The sequence below is a fragment of the Triticum aestivum genome, unplaced genomic scaffold, assembly GCF_018294505.1.
Source record: "Triticum aestivum cultivar Chinese Spring unplaced genomic scaffold, IWGSC CS RefSeq v2.1 scaffold99416, whole genome shotgun sequence".
Classification (NCBI taxonomy): Eukaryota; Viridiplantae; Streptophyta; class Magnoliopsida; order Poales; family Poaceae; genus Triticum; species Triticum aestivum.
In genome coordinates this window covers 21,393-30,317 of record NW_025228520.1, presented here as the reverse complement: position 1 = coordinate 30,317, position 8,925 = coordinate 21,393, and the positions used below count along the sequence as shown (strand labels likewise).

At 42.7% G+C, this 8,925-nt stretch overlaps 1 pseudogene; it reads left to right on the top strand.

The window, feature by feature from the left end:
- Positions 1 to 5,595: 5,595 nt before the first annotated feature.
- LOC123174239 (glutamate receptor 2.8-like) lies at positions 5,596 to 8,386 on the top strand (annotated as a pseudogene).
- The last annotated feature ends 539 nt before the right edge of the window (positions 8,387 to 8,925 follow it).

Genomic DNA, 8,925 nt, shown 5'->3' with positions numbered 1-8,925 from the left:
CTGGAATCATCACTTGTAACTCCGTTCTTGTTCCCCTTGTGCATGCCATCATCTCCATGCTTGTTCTTGCTCCAATGTTCATCCTTCTCCAAACTAGACCCTTCATTTGTAAGCAAAACAAATGTATCCAATTTAGGCAGCATCATATTCTCATGAACATTAGAATTATTACCAAGAAACGAAAAAACCTGGTAATTTAATTGGCATGCACGAGCTCTAGTAATTGATCCAGTAGGTATAGCAGCAGGGGATGTGGGTCTAACAATGGTATTGATGTCCTCGTCACCATACAAAGGGGAAGTTCCCAGCTCAAGTTTCTTTCCCTTTGGTGGCACCCACATGTGATATGAGGCATCAAGAACACAGTCCTTGGTCTCCACCACGGCTGGACGAGTGAAGCTCAACATGAGTTAAATATGATGCCCATGATCCTTACTCCTTAGGGACCAAAGTGGCAGCATCATATTTAACTCATGCAAATATCTTTTTTGTTGTGATGATGTGCTTGAAACCGAGATTTTGGGCATCCGAGAGGGCCTCTTACTCGCTTTGCAATGGAGTGATCTACCTATTGATGTTCAATCAGACAGTTAAAAGCAGTACAGATGATTCAAGAGGGAGATGAAAATAGATCTAAATATGCCTTTTTAATAAAAGAGATCAAAGAAGGTTTGATCGGGTATAATTCTAGTATTACTCATATTGTTCGTAGCAAGAACAACGCTAGTCACCTCCTGTCAAGTTTTGGGCGATCACAATGCCGAATTATTGTGTGGCTTGGATCGGATCCGGATGAACTCCTCAACATTGCCAGTGGTCTTTGAGTGTTGAATAATACAAGTATTATCCTGCAAAAAAAATGTTGCAAAACCTCTATTTGTCAACCAGTATGCATTTTCGTCTGGGTTCCTCTAGACATCAACTTTTCATCTGCCCGGTGATCTGAACAATGAACATAGCTAGGCGACGACCGAGAGTGGCGTTTTGGCACATGGGAGCGCGCACTCCTGGTTTTTCAAATATGTTATAAACATTTTTTGAAATGTCAAAAAATTCCAAACAAAAACTTGGCGTGTAAATCTCGATATTGTACATGCTCACAAAGTTGTTTCGTGAAAAACCGATGTGAAAAAGATAAAATCCGATGTTAAAATATGCTTTTCATAAGACATCCTTTTGTCTTTTCTACACAAGTCACAAAAAATATCGGTTTTCTCTGAAACTTGACGCGCACACATATAATGTTGAGATGCATGCGCCAAATTTTTGTTTGAAATTTTTTCACACTTTAAAATATATTTTTTGCGTGCAGGAGCGCACGCGCGGTCCCAGGAGCACCAACGAATTTCCGGGCGACGACCGGATTACTTTCAACCGCATGGACCTGATCAGACACTGAACATGTAGCCAGACAACGGTACGCAGAGCTCTGCACTTTCAAGGAACCGTAGCGCGGCGCCAAAGCTTCCACGCGATTTCGCACACCAAAGCCAGAAGATCGCGGCAGAAGCACAGACCATCCGTTCGATTGGCTCATGCATCATGCATGCATGCGTGATATCGATTGGACTACCGCTCAAGGTCGTCGGTGATCTCCAGAACCACCTAGAGGATCAAGATGAACTCTGGTAATACATGTGGAGCCGTAACACCACAGGGAACTTCTCAGCGGATTCGTACACACATACACAAGTACATGCCACGTATCTGAACCTGTGTGTGGTGGCCAACGCATCGCAGCAGCAGGTAGCCACACATACATATAGCCTCGAGAAACGACTTTCGGAAGCTGATGCCACGCGTTGGTGCGGTTCTTGGGAATTAGGGGAGGCTGACTTGTCTCTGAAAGCATGCTCTTTCCACACCACACACAGCCTCGATCGAGAATCAACTTCCCGAAGGTGATGCCACGTCGCCACGCGTGGTGTAACTTATTCGCCGGCTGATACGATTCTTCATTCCTGAGGTTTGCTTGGAGAGGGACAGGCTCGGCCGATCTTCCATTGTTCCATCGATCCATGCATCTAGCTCAGCTCGCTCCACCTCTGGAAAATGGCCTTCTGACCCGTTCGTTCGCGCCAGGCTACCCAGCCAACATCGAAGGTTCAACAAGGACAAGTCACAACGTCCAAGGTCCAGGTCCGAAATAGACTTTTAGTTACATCACATCAGCCAGAATGCTTATATATACTGAGCCGATGGGTTGGACTGGGGAGATCCAAAAATGGAGCGCGCGCTGGCCGTCGCCTTGCTCGTCATGCTCACGCTCTGGAGCGTGCCGGTGGCGGCCGGCGACGGAGGCATTTCCCTGGCGCCGGAGGCGTGCCGCCTGGACCGGCTTCCCCGTGGCTCACCCGGAGACGCTACAACGGCTGGTAATTAAATACAGTTGTGCTTTCAGTTGAACCGTCAATATACTCCCTCCGTTTCTAAATATAAGTCTTTTTAGAGATTTTATTGACTAGATACGGATCAAAATGAATGAATCTACATTCTAAAATGTGTTCATATTCATCCGTATGTAGTTTGTAATGGGAGAGAGTATATACTAGTGGTTTTTCTTGGAAACGTTCAAGTTGCGGTAGCCGCCCGATCATGAACCGCGCAACAGAGATCATGAACCCTCAATATTCACATTGATGAAGTTTCAGTGTTTATTTAGGGAAAATTCGACTCAAACACTAGCCAGAAGAGCTTTGTGAAAGAAATGCCGTTCTTCGAACAACATTAATTTTTTTATTTTGAGCGAAACAACCTTAACTTAGAGATTTTCTTTTTGAGGGAACCTTAACGTATTGAGAGTTGTCCGGGTATAGATTTTCTTTTGGGGGGATGTCCGGGTATAGATTTTGACACCCTTTTCGATAATTAAAAGGACTGTGCTAACGTCCAGTCGACTGGACGTTAAGAAACAGATCCACACAATCGGTGATTAGTAAATCAACTGCATATGAAGAGAGCGATTGTGACTTTGCATGCCCAGGAGTGAGCTGCGAGGTGTAGTCACTCCATTTTTAAACATGCATGCATATAACAACAAAACAGATGACATCAACAAAGATTCTTTCGTAATTTAAACTTTAAAATGTTTTGTAGCTCAAACCGTCGCTCGGATTTAAAAACTGCTTTCACATAAAAATCACCGCGACGAGACCTTCAAAACTAGATCCCATGTTGACATGTTTCAACGACATTTTTTTAGTACAAAGTTACCACGGGTGTGCTACACAAGTTATCATGTCGGTTGTGTATCACTTATCATGTTGTTTACATATAAATTATCAGGACATAAAAAATAGTTCTTGTAATCTTCCCTTCACATGCACATGGAGGCATGCATTAGAAAGAAAAAACTGATGCATCCTGGATTGTATATAAAAAAAATTGTCTGTCTAATCAAAAAATCGTTTTCACATAAAAAATCCATTGCGACAAGACCTACAAAACCAAATCCCATGTTGATATGTTCTGACGACTTTTTTGTTTGCAAGTTATCAGGCCTAGGCCAAGAAAGTTATGAGCTCTCATGTTCGTATATTATCATGATTTTTACACATGATTTATCGTGATACGTTCTTAATTATTTTTCTCAGGACAAAGTTGTCGCGGTGTTTGTGCATGAGTTACCACACTTGTCATCCGTACATTACCACGCCATTTACACATAAGTTATCGATGATATGTTTCAAACAACTTCCCCTCCCCATGGGGTCAAAGTTACCGCGGTGTTTGTTTGTAAGTCGGGTCTGCGGTTCGTATATTATCATGTTTACACAGAAGTTACTGATGCATATTTTTAACAAGCTTTTCCACCGGGTTAAAAAGTTAGCACGTTGTTTGTACTTTAGTTATCATGTCTATGGTGCATATATTACCATGTTCTTTCCACAAAATTTACCAAGGGTATGGTTTCAAACAAAAAACTCTCTTGGTAAAAGTTGTCCTGATGTTTGTGCGTAAGTTACCATGTCCGCAATGAGTATATTAACATGCTATTTCCATGGAAATTATTGGGCGTATGGTATCGACAACTACTTTTTCTCTTGATCAAAGTTACCACGGTGTTTTTGCGTGAGTCATCACGCCGAGGTGTGTATATTACCATGCTATTTAAGTAGAAGTTATTGGGGTATGTTTTCCATAACTTTCTCACCCGTTTCAGAAAGTAAACACGACGTTTGTATGTGAATAATCAACTCTACGGTGCATACATTAGCATTTTATTTACGCGTAAGTTATCAGAAATGTTCTCAATAACTTTTTTCTCTCGGATCAAAATTATCACCGTGTTTGTGCATAATCTATTAGGTTTGTGGTGTGTAAATTATCAATGCTTATTACACATAAGCTACGAGGGGATGGTTTCAAACAACTTTTTTCCCTCGCGTAAAAGTAAACAATGTTTGTGCATGAGTTTATCAGGTCTGGGATGTGTAAATTATCATGCTATTTACACATAAGCTACCGAGGGGTGTATTATACCGCATGTAGCCCATGCTGATAACTATAGTCCATCTAGCATGGTAACTACGTAATAACCATGTTGATAACTATAGTACATCTAGGCCGATAACTACGTAGTAACCATGTTGGTAACTATAGTACATCTAGCCTGGTAACTACATAATAACCATGTCGTGGGATGGTGCATCTTGTCCATTCTTCAAAAGTTAGATGCAGGACGGACGTTGGAGATTCCTAATCTACTCAATCCCTCTCAAATCAAGTGCACACTAAAGTATCGTTTTCAGAAATCAGATCATTAATTGAACATTTTTTTCTCGATCTAAGATTATTTCCTATGAATCCTCGTCATCGCGTGTTTACGTAAAGATAAAAACGAATAAGAAAGAAATAGGGGGACGAGAGAGTGATGGAGATTCCTCAAAGAAAAGAGAAAAAGAAAACATTATGGAATGGTCAAAAGAGTGCGACGTGCTTCCTTTTACACAACAATTAGTCTAATTGAGCTGGCTAGTAAGTGTTTCATGTAAGCTGCTTGCTGTGGGTTCGAATCCTATATTGAGAATCAATTTTCCTGACTAAAAAATCCCTGTAAATAGGGTCTATCAATAGATCTAGCGCACAGAAAAAATCATGATGGACCCAATCCAGAGAGAAAATCACGGACATCCACATTTCAGGAAGTCTTTCTACTAAATGCGCCATCACATTAGCAACTTCTTCAGATTTTTAATCTCAAAAAAAGATCCACTACGCATTTAAATTAAGAGAGTTCGCAGATTTAATAACTACCATGTCTGGGTGAGATGGTTAGTACGGTGACGTGCCTACAGGACGTCGGGGGTTCGATTCTCGTCACCCCCTTTCTTTTTCTCGCTTTGAAGCTGTTGTTAACTGCCGTTCGATTCGGAATGAACGAGATCCAGATCGTTCGGATCTGATGCAAACTGCCAGTCGGCAGGAATTTAGCATTCTCGTAATTAAAAACCTTTTTGGGTATAGATTTTGATTCAGTTTTGTCTCAGAGGTGTTTTGGGCCTGGTCCATGGGGATTTAGCATAAGCCCATTTATGGGCATCCATATTTTATAGGGCCAATCTTGGGCCTAAACCGAACGCATCCTAGATCCCTGGCCGCTATCTCCAGCCTTTCCGCCGACCGGCGCAACGGCGGCGAGGTCGCCGTTCGTCGGAATGACCTCCCGTCCGGCCCCCCACCGTCTGCGGGAGTCGTACGATGGAGGGGATCGCTGTTGCCAATGGGGCAGAAGATGGACTACCTTCTTCCAGGTAGATGCAGTGCAGGCCCCTCGCCGCACCTGCGACGGGCTACCTCCTCTCCTCAACCCCAGGTGAGGAACTCCAAACCAGATCCGATTCCAAATAAGGCCGAGGAGGTTCGCTGTTGCCAATGCCGAGGCCTTGTCCACTCAGGGGCCTTCATCATGAAAATTACTAACCAAACAAGGGGACCGATGTGAATATTGTAGTAGTGCAGAACTGACTGGGAAAGGTAACTGTTTAATCCCACACATTTAAGCATAAGTTGCTGTGCATATCTAAGATTTGATGAAACGTAGAACATGTCTCTGATTTTAGCTCGGTTGACTGTAGGTCTATCAGATAAAAAGCATGTTTCGCCCCTTTTTTTGTTCTGCCATGACAAAAATTTCTCCTATAATTCCTTGTTAGATGGACAATATCGACCATTTCAGGTCGTCGAGGTGGAAAGTAGTACATACTGTCTGTGGTCCACATTCATTTTACACTGAATTGTATTGCCCATTTTGTACCACTTTGATATTAAGCCAAAAGAAAATTCGGTTTGTACCACCAAGTAACAGGCTTGTGTTTTGCATGTGTGGTAGCACGTATAGCAATAGGAGGAAAGAATGTTAGATCGAACTACGTATCCAAACATGAGAACCAAGTTAATCTTGCAGGTCACTTAAAAACATGTGGTTTTCCTTTAAGTGTGTGAAGAAGTGCTAAGCTATATTCTGCTTACCTTAAACACTCTCATGCTTTAGTCATATTGGAGCAATTAATTTTAATTTTGTGCTATGGAGCTCTCCTTTTTCCCATACAACTTGAGAACATTGTCTTGGCAGTCGGATAAGGTACTAAAACTTGTGTTAATCCAGAAATCGGGAGAATGAACAACAGAATACTATCGGGAAGAGACACAGGAGCTTTGACCAGAGGCTATGTGAAGGAGCTCAAGGTTGCTGTGCCTAAAAAACCGGGGTTTAAAGCTTTTGTGAATGCAACTTCTCATAATGCCAGTGGCTATTGCATTGATATCTTTGAGGCTGCTGCGAAGAAACTACCACATGTTCTTCATTATGAGTTCGTTGCCGTTGATGGTTCTTATGACGAACTAGTACGCAACGTGTCTTCGGGGGTGAGCCTGGCTCCTTTCACTTGCATGCCATTTCTGCATTTCGTGAGAATCACATAACTCACACTGTACTTTGTTGGTTCTTACAACCAGAACTACGATGCAGTAGTGGGTGACATAACTATAACCGCAGCGCGAGCTGTAGACGTGGACTTCACGATGCCATACACCGAGTCAGGCGTGTCACTGCTTGTGCTCACCGAGAATGACTCCAAGTCAGCAATTGAATGGGTGTTCCTAAAGCCACTAACAACACAACTTTGGTTAGCACTTATGGGGGGATTCTTCTTCACTGGACTTGTTGTGTGGACGATCGAGTGGCCCAGAAACCCGGAGTACCAAGGATCGAGTTTGAGACAGTGCAGCACTGCTCTCTACTTTTCTTTCTCGACTTTGACATTTTCTCATGGTTAGCAGGCTCAAACTTGCTCACAGTACTTGATGCATTATAAGTGGTTACATACCTTACATTATGTCCGGAGTACTCTAATCTATTGATTATCGTAATATCTGCACAGGTTAAATTATTAGAAGCCCCCTGTCAAAAATTGTTGTGGTGATATGGTGCTTTGTTGTGCTGGTTATAGTGCAGAGCTACACAGCTAGCTTATCATCCATTTTGACTGCAAAGAGGCTCCGGCCCTCAGTGACAGATCTTGAGCAGCTCCGATCAAATGGTGATTATATTGGATACCAATCTGGATCATTTGTACGTTCTGTCTTGATAAAAGAAGGCTTCAATGTCAATAGGCTAAAGGACTATCCGAATAAAGAGGAATATGCTAAAGCTTTGAGGAAGGGATCAAAGAATGGAGGTGTCTCAGCTATCGTTGATGAGATCCCATATATAACCTCGTTTCTCTCTGACCCTAAATACATTAATGAATTCCAGATGGTTAATCGCATATACAAGACACCTGGACTTGGTTTCGTAAGCTTCTTACTCTAGCACTTCAGTAGATGCACTCTGCATCCTTACAATAGCTACACTGACAAAAACAATATTGTCTAACCAACATCATGTTTTTGTTTTCAGGTGTTTCCTCAAAAATCTCCGCTGGTGCATGATCTTTCGGTTGCCATCCTGGACCTTGGGGCTGAGGGCTCACGAATTGAAAAGAAATGGTTAGGCACAGAAACACCATTGCCCAGCTATGGCATCCCCAACACGGACGCGGCACCTCTCACTTTGCGAAGTTTCTCTGGTCTCTTCATCATCACTGTATGTATGTCAACTCTCATGCTGTTGATAAGCATTGCCAAGTCGGTTCATGCCAAATACACCAAAGTGAGGGATTCTGATATGCAGAGTGCCGATGGAGATGGCAGAAGTGAAGGCCACAGAGGATTTGGTCCGCTGCAGAACGACATGGGCAATGGGTCTATGGCTGATCAACCCCACCATGAAGCCAGAAATGAGCATCCTCAGGGTGTCAGTGGGATCAGAGAAAGTCCTGGTGATGTAGAACCCAATGACTCTGTGCCCGAACACGCCATCCTAATCGAGATGAACACCCGATGAGATGCCGACAACTGTTCTGCATAGCGCGCATCAGATCAGAAGAAATGAAAAATACTTTCGTTCCATCTTATGGGGATATTCACCAATGTCCTAAGGGTATGAGTGCAAGAATGGATGATGGGCCCATATCATAGCCTAGCTAGGAATAGCAGTTTCTGTGACTGATACCCAGATTAATTTATTTTCTGTATTTGATGTTGTTGTTGGTCTTATTTTCGAAAGAGTGTATATATGACCACTGACAGGCGAGTGCCAAGGTAATCCTAGTATCTGCCGGAATTAACAACATTTGTCTGATTTATACCTTGCGACAGCAGGCACACACTGTAGCCCACAGTTGTACATGTTGAAAGAAAGTTGGTCCACATTTTGGTTACTTTTGCACACTGCAAGATACTTGTCGTTCCTGTATCTGGTATTCAAACATTTCACAGTCGTGAGAAAATATAGACCAATTAATTGCTGAATGCGATTCTAAGATAGTCTGAATGTATATATCCAGTTCCTGAGGAAATATTACATACGCATCACCGCCGCCC